Consider the following 6552-nt stretch of genomic DNA (forward strand, 5'->3'; position numbering starts at 1 on the left):
AGATTCATCCCAAAGAATACAACCATACAAAACATACAGACAGTATAAATTTACACAAATTATTTGCATAATTAAATTAAACTACTAATTAATTTTATGAACTTGACAAGTATTTTAAGTTAATAAAAATACTGTTCTAAAAAAGACAAATATTCTCAAAATGAAGGAGCTACAATTTCCCTTTTCCTCCTTGGAATTATTGTAAATGTCTGAATGAATAAAGGTATTCATTAAATACATTTAATATTTAAAGGTATTAAATGATTGAAATATATGGTAGCCTGAGAAGAACAAGATATCACTGTTCTCTGTGGAATAGTAGCAAAATCTGACCTTTGGAAAAAAATGTCTTGCATAACCATACAGCTCAAACCTTGCATAAAAAACCATACTAATATCCAGTCTTAACTCCCAAAGCAAATGCATATTCATATTAATCTGAATATCAGCCATGCAAAATATAATTCCATTGAATATTCATGCTTGAGCTGCAGTGGATTATGTCCCATTCAGGTTATCTGTACTGATCATGCATATTTAGAAAATAGCAACAATATCTGGACAACAAGAACAGGCAAAAATGAAGATAGATATAATATGGTAGAAAATGGAGGTAGCTTGGTATGAATCAGTGTCATTAATTCATGGTTATACTAGTTTCTGGCTTAGTAATGGAGCTAGTTCCTTCTCCAATACTGATTATATAATAGCAGTGATGGGAAAATTGGACTAGTATTCATATCATTCTGAACAGCAATTTCCCATTTCCCAGTATGCAGTGGAGTACCCGAAAGCTCTGCTTTAGGCCCAGTACTCGTCAACTTCTTCATCAATGATCTGGATGAGGGGATAAATGGGGAACTCATCAAATTTGCAAATGACACCTGCAGGAATAGCCAACACTCCAGAAGATAGGCTTAAGATACAAAAGGATCTTGACAAACAAACATTGGGTAGTACCTAACAAAATGAAATTCAATGGTGAAAAAAGCAAGGTTCTACATTTAGGCAAGAAAAACAAAATGTACAGGTACAGTGTAGGTGGTACCTTGCTCAACAGTAGTAACTGTGAGAGGGATCTTGGAGTCCTAGTGAACAACCATTTAAATATGAGCCAGCAACATGCAGCAGCTGCCAAAAAGGCCAACACAGTTCTAGGCTGCATAAAAGGGTTAGAATCAAGATCATGTGAAGTGTTAATGCAACTTTATAATGCCTTGGTAAGGCCACATTTGGAATACTGCATTCAGTTTTGGTCGCCACAATGTAAAAAAGATGTGAAGACTCTAGAAAGAGTGCAGAGAAGAGCAACAAAGATGATTAGGGGACTGGAGGCTAAAATATATGAGGAACAGTTGCAGGAACTGGGTGTATCTAGTTTAATGAAAAGAAGGACTAGGGGAGACATGATAGCAGTGTTCCAATATCTCAGGGGTTGCCACAAAGAAGAGGGAGTCAAACTATTCTCCAAAGCACCTGAGGGAAGAACAAGAAGCAATAGGTGGAAACTAATCAAGGAGAGAAAGAACTTGGAACTGAGGAGAAATTTCCTGACAGTTAGAACAATTAATCAGTGGAAGAGCTTTCCTCCAGAGTTGTGAATGATCCAACACTGGAAGTCTTTAAGAAGATGTTGGATAGCCATTTGTCTGAAATGGTATAGGATTTCCTGCCTAGGCTGGGGGTTGGACTAGAAGATCTCCAAGGTCCCTTTCCACTTTGCTATTGTATTGTATTCTCACTTCCCTGGAACAGATTTTAAACAATATTGTTCTGTGCGCTGCTTGGGGAATCCAAGCATCGGTTAACTTTGTCCAATAGCCTAGAGGCTGAGTTAGGTAATTGTTGACCACGCCTCCTCTTACTGGGATAATTCAGTTTTTTAACTCAGTCCAGCCTTAAAGAGACACAAAATTTTTCTCCTCTAGGATAATAGACAAATTTCGCTCATTTGACTTGGATATTTTCTTCTTTTTGGTACGTTTGACTACGGATTGTTGGTGTTTGTGTTTCCTAAGTTATAAAATTGCGCTTCCTTGCGACTGTAGCAGCCGCAGGAAGGTTCGCCAGGAGGCTTACATGCCGGAGGTCTGAACGGGTCTAATCAGTAGAGGGTCAGTTTGCCGCTCTCTTTCCCTGATCAGTGGCCGTGGTGAGAGTCGGTTCACCACTCTCATGTCGGCACGGGGCCCAACAACCCACTAGTACTGCCTCCCGTTCCCTTTGCGTGCTTACTGAGAAGGCAGTGCGTTCTTGCCTCGAGTGGGCGCAGGCGCAATTCTTAGGCGTGGGTCACCGTTTTCCAGTGCTTTGAGAGCCTTGCTGCTGCAGCGCGATTTTGGGGTGAGTCAGCCGCGCCATTTCAGCTGCTGGCGTTCTGCCCCTCCTCCAGGTGTGGAAAGATGGCAGCCATCTTTTTCGACGCACTTTTGAATTTTGCGCCGACGCAAGTGCTGGCGCTGGCTAATTGAGCTGTTAGTGCCTTTCCGCCAAATCAAGTAGGAAGTGGTGGAGCTTGCCTTCTGCGCTCAACTAAGATTGAGGATGGAGTGAGTCATAGTGCTGAAGAGGTTGGTTCGCCGCCATCACTTAGCACCATAACAAGTCAGCTTGCCAATTTTCAGAGGTTTGCCCTGGTTTCAGAATTGAGCTTGAGCCTTTCAAATCTCTCCTGCTCCCCCGTGATTTATTATGGCCAATCATTCAGTCTCTGGAGGCAGCGATGGATCTCCCAGCTCTTTCCCGCTGCACTCTGAGACCGCTGGGACCAGCACCAGGGTGGGTAGGGCCACCACTAGGGCCTCTAAACATAAATCACGCCCACCATCTGCAGCCTTGGATGGAGCTGCCAAGCGCAAGGAGAAGGCCAAGTCATCGATCTCGGCTCCTGGGCCTACCATTAGGTCCTCTCTTACATTAGTGGCCAAGCACCACTCCCCTCTTCCCTCTATTCCTCCAGCAGGAATCCAGGGCTGGTCCCCCGTCTTCCCACACCACTGGGGAGGGGTGCAGACAAAGGGGATTTGGGGCCCCGATCTACCCCAGACCTGTCTGCGGTGGGCCTGACCACGAGTCAAACCTCCCCGCATTCAGATCCCGCAGCCACGTTCATACCCACAGCTGCAGGACTCCGGGCCCGAGATGGGCCAGAATTTGATTTGCCCCCAGAACTTCATAGCATGATTTCTGCAACCATTTCCCAAAGGGTGGATGCGGAGTTGCAGCGCAGGGCCCAGTGCACTGTTTCTCTCAGCATTGCCAGAGATCCTTCTATTTCTCAGGCTGGTCCTCCTTCACCTCCACCTTCAGCCTACAGTGAAGGCTCTATCTTGGGTGAGGAGGAGGACATAGCTGCCCTAGAATTGTTGGATGATGATGGTCCGGTGCAAGATACACCAGCCTTCTCCAGCTTATTTCGCCATATCACAGAATGGAGTCCTTTCGGGCCAGGGACTCCGGGTACAACACTGCCCCATACGTTCCTCCCTACTCCAGGCCGTTCACCCAGACACAGAACAGAAGTCAGGACCGCCCTGGTACTAGGGACAGGGGCTGCCAACAGGGCCAACAACAGCAGGCCCGGCGGCCATTTCGTGGGAACAGTAACTGGTCCTTTTGCAGGTACCGGTGACTCGCACGAGGTGGGGCCTATTGGCAGGCGTCTCATTTAGTTCGCCTCTCAATTGGCAGGAACCACCTTGGACCATGAGGCTGGGCCTCACTCTGGAATTTCTCGCTATTCCCCTGAGGCGTTTCATCAGGTGTCACATACCAAGGTGCCAGGTAAAGAGACGCCTGATGGAATCTGAAATCAACCATCTGATTTCCATAAACGCTATAGAAAGATTACCTCAGGGACAGGAAAGGCTACTCTATCCTCTTCTTGGTTCCCAAAAGCTCGAGAGAATGGCAGGCCATCCTAGACTTGAAATGGCTCAATCTCTACCTGAGTTACCAGAGGTTCAAAATGCAGTCGCTCAAGAGCATTCTGGCCTGTATCCGGCTCTGTGGACATAAAGGAGGCATACCTCCACATGTTGATACACCTGTCACATTGAAGGTTCTTGTGATTCCAGTTTTGCGGGGCACCATTTCCAATACCGCACCCTGCCATCCCTCCAGTCAATTCCGATAAGGGTCAACTATTATCTAGATGATATCTTGATCCTATCGTGTTCCCCAGATAAGGCAAGACAGGATTTGCAGACCAAAATCAAAGCATTGCAACTCCACGGCTTCATTTTGAATTTTCCAAAGAGCCACTTGCACCCAACCACGTCCCTCCTCCATCTCAGAACCATCATCGACTCCGAACGGTGCATGGCGTCGCTTTCCCAGAAAGGCGCCGAAGACCCTGGTGAGTCAGGTGCAAACGCAGAGTTCTCTTCCCACTCGCGGTCCTCTCCCAACTGCTGGGGAAGATGATTTTGTGCATAGACGTTGTTCCATGCTCGAGGTTTCACGCACGTCCTCTCCAGTGGTTTTTGCTCCCATTTTAGCGGGCTCACATCAGCCACTCACAGACCAAGGTCCGTTTGCCTTCCAATGTGCTGCGTTCACTCCGCTGGTGGACTTCTTCAAAGATCCTCAAGGGGGGCCTTTTCAAGGAGCTGGACCACGTTGTAGTAACAACAGACACGAGTCTATTTGGATGGGGAGCCCATGCCTTGGGCCGGGTGACGCAGGGTCGTTGGAGCGCCCAGGAATTCCGGAACAGCATCAACTGGCTAGAGCTTCGAGCAATCAGCCTAGCTCTCTGCGACTTTCGAGACCTGGTGTCGACCAACCACGTGTTGGTTCTCATGGACAATGTAGCTTCCAAGGTGCATGTCAACCGCCAGGGAGGCACCAGGTTCTGCGCCTTGATGCTGGAAGCAGAATGCTTTCACCATTGGGCGGAGACTCACCTATCACTTCGGGCAGAGCACATTTCCGGGCACAGCCAATGTACAGGCGGATTGGCTGAGCAGAACCACAGTAGACCAGACAGAGTGGCAATTCCATCAGACTCTATTCCAGGAATTGGCTCACCGCTTCGGCCGGCCCCAGGTGGACCTCTTTGCTCAACTGCACATTGCACACCTGTCGAGGTTCTTCACCAGATATTATGTTCCGGAAGCGGAAGGCATCGATGCCCTTTGCAGCCCCTGGCCAGAAGGTTTTTTATACGCCTTCCCACCTCTCCCACTCGTACTGCTGATCATCCAGAATATTCTGCTGGAGCAGGCGCAAGTTCTCCTGGTCGCGCCAATGTGGCCCAGACACCCTTGGTATGCCTGGTCCATCTTTCAATTTCCCAACCGTGGAGAATACCAGACGCCCGGATAATGCCCTTGCAAGGAGTTCTCATCCACCCGAACCCTCAGCTGTTACAATTAGCCGTGTGGCAGGTGAGCAGGCGATCCTGATGCATCAGCACTTCTCTAACAAGGTCATCGCCACGATCCAAGCTGCTCGCTGTTCGTCCACGACGCGAATTTATGAAGCCACCTGGCAGGCCTTTTGCAGGTGATGCCGGACAGTATCCGGAGACCCTTTTAAGTCTTCCATCCCACGGTTCTAAACTTTTTACAATCGGGTTTGGACAAAGGGCTAACGCCCAGCACCTTACGTAGACAGATTGCGGCATTATCGATGGTGGTGGGAGGCGCTCAGGGTCATTCCCTCGCTCGCCATCCGAGGGTCCGGTCCTTCTTAAAGGGCGCATCTAACCTTAAACTAACAGTAGTCCACCGTTACCCTACATGGGATTTACCCCAGTAATTAGAGCTCTCACAGCTGAGCCTTTCGAGCCCATTTGTACCATCAGTCTTAGATTGTTGACCCCCAAAACCATCTTTTTAGTGGCAATTACATCCGCTAGAAGAGTCTCGGAACTGGCGGCACTTTCAGTATGGGAGGATCTCTGTATATTCCATCAAGACAGAGTCATATTGTGATTGGACCCGGCATTCCTGCCAAAAGTTAACTCCTTGTTCCACAGGGTGCAAGAACTCATCCTTCCAGACTTTTGCCCCAATCCATCACACCCTCAGGAATGAAAGTGGCACCATCTCAATGTTCGCAGGGTGCTCCGTTGCTAAGTGAAGCGCATGGTGTCATTCAGATCAGAGGCACTCTTCATGTCTTTCCAGCCGGCATCCATGGGACAGAAGGTGTCCTCAAACACAATTGGACACTGGTTGAAAGCATGCATTGCCTTCGCATACGAATCCCAATCTCGATCGGCACCCAGGTGCATCACTCCTCATTCCACCAGGAGTGTGGCCACCATGGCAGCATGGGCAACGCAGGCCTCGGTGGAGGGCATATGTAGGGCAACGACCTGGTCATCACCGTCGCCCTTCATCCGTCATTACAAAGTGGACATGTATGCCTCGGCGGAGGCTTCCTTTGACGACGCGTCTTACAGAGGATTGTAGCATCATCCACAGCCCCTGACCAGCCTGCATCCCACCCCTGAAACTCATTGCTTTGGCATGTTCCATGCTTGGATTCTCCAAGCAGCACACAGGAAAACGACCGTTGACTTACCTGAACGGTCCTTCTATG

Source organism: Thamnophis sirtalis, unplaced genomic scaffold (assembly GCF_051295495.1).
Source record: "Thamnophis sirtalis isolate CommonGarterSnake01/CBP01778 unplaced genomic scaffold, rThaSir2_p1.2 scaffold_9, whole genome shotgun sequence".
Taxonomy (NCBI): domain Eukaryota; kingdom Metazoa; phylum Chordata; class Lepidosauria; order Squamata; family Natricidae; genus Thamnophis; species Thamnophis sirtalis.